Here is a 1993-nt window from a genome sequence, read left to right as displayed (position 1 = left end):
AAAAAAACATGTACTTAATAAAATCTACTCCCATCCTCCCCAAAATGTCTCCCCCAACACACTCCCAACTTCGTGGCTTTTGTATATAACTCACTTGGTTCAGATAGCGCTGCCCACGTATGCGTAAGAGTGGACACCCACTGGAGCATGGGGAAACTGCATCTTCAAAAGGGGTGACTCAGTGGCTCAAAGTATTTGCTGCTCAGAGGAGCTGGGTTTGGTTCCCATGGTAACATCAGTTTAGCTTAAAACCCACATGACTCCAGCTTCAGGGGAAATGGTGTCCTCTGGCCTCTGTGGGCCCCACACACAGACATGTAAATAGTTGAGTCTCTTAAAGTACAACTCTTCCTCCCCAGCAATTGGCCACCACTCCTCAGTAAGGGGTGGGGCCTGGGTATTTTCTGTCCCACCCAGCTCGGGCTCGTGGCTGGCTGGATCTTGTACAGGCCTTGTGCAGGTCACAGGTGCGCCACGAGTTCATGGCTATGTTCTGCACACTCCTGCCCAGCCCCTCTTCCCTGCTGTTACCGAGCCTTGGTGCTGGTGTTGATGTAGCCCACTTAGGGCTGAGCACCTGTCTCTTGTTCTCACCACTTCACCTGGTTCTGTCAGCACCCGATGCTGCCCACTGCAGAGAGAGGTTTCTCTAACAGGACTGAGAGCAGCCCAGGTCTACAGAGAGAAGCAGGAGGTTTGGGAAACCTCCCTACAAGTTCTTGTTCCAGAGGTCTCCAAAACCACACGTGCCGTTGCCACGGCTGCAGTTACCCACCGTAAGTACATGCCAAGACCCTGTTGCTAAAGCCACCACATAACAGACCACCGGACCTGGAGAAATCAGTCTAAAACCACTGGGAAACTTGCAGCTGGCCAGCTTTCACGGTGCTGGAAGAGGCTAAGCAGGTTGATGGGGGAGAAAACGAACCAACGGTCTCAGTGCTGGGCTTGCGTGCAGCAGTGTGGACCTGCCAGGCAAGCTGTCCGGACTGGCACACATCTGGCTGGATTGTGAGGTGTGATCCACGGAAGGGAATTTCATGCCTGGTACTGTAATGCTGTTCAAGAGCCCATGGCTGGAGGATACTGTTTTATTCTGCTCAATGGTCAGCTGGGAGATTGCCTTGTAAACATCTATGCTTGTACCCATTTTGTGTTTTTAACACAGAGACTTATTCCGAAAATGTCCAGATTTTTTTAAAAACGTGGTTATTTTCAGGTAGGGTCTCATATATGGCCCCATTCAGACTGGAATGGAATTTCTATGTAGACTAGGTCAGGATCAAACTCACAGATAGCTGCTTGCCTTCTTTAAATTAAAAACTTTTATTTATGTGTGTGTGTTTATGTGTGGGTGCCCATGGAGGCCAAGGAGGGCATCAGGCTGCCTTATAAGGGAGCTGCAGGTGGCTGTGGGGTGCTGGGAACCTCTGTAAGCGGCAACACTCATTCTCTGAGGTCTCTCCAGGCAATTCCAGGTGAAGAAAACCCTACAAAATCCAGACATGAAACCTCACTCCCTTGCTGTCGCGCACAACAGAGCTTCGGAGCAGGGCACCTTCTGATACACTCAAGACAGAGATGTCCCCTGCAGCCCCAGGAAGCGTGGAGTCAAGGCTCAGAGGTCAGCTTCTCTGATCTCATCTTCATGAGGACTGAGAGTCACCTCAGAGAGCCATCTGCCTGTCTTCACGAAGGGTGCGGTGAGAACCCTGCTCCCGCTTTTATCTGACACTAATGGAAGGGTGACATTTGGCAGGCGTTCCCTATCTGCTGTTCGCAGACGCAGGGAAGACAGAACTTGCTGCTGTAAAGGGGCCCAGAGCTAAGAAGATTTTTCTGAAAAAAAGCATTATTTTTTTTTTTTCCTGGTAGCTGGAGAAACAGCTGTGGGTTCTGGGAACTGAACTCTTATATTTTTGGCAGTGAGCCTAGCCTTTAATGGCTGAGCCATCCCTCCAGCCCTTCTGTTCTTTTTTTTTTTTTTTTTTTT

This window comes from Microtus ochrogaster, chromosome 16, assembly GCF_000317375.1.
Source record: "Microtus ochrogaster isolate Prairie Vole_2 chromosome 16, MicOch1.0, whole genome shotgun sequence".
In the NCBI taxonomy this organism is placed as follows: domain Eukaryota; kingdom Metazoa; phylum Chordata; class Mammalia; order Rodentia; family Cricetidae; genus Microtus; species Microtus ochrogaster.
This window is presented reverse-complemented; position numbering follows the sequence as displayed.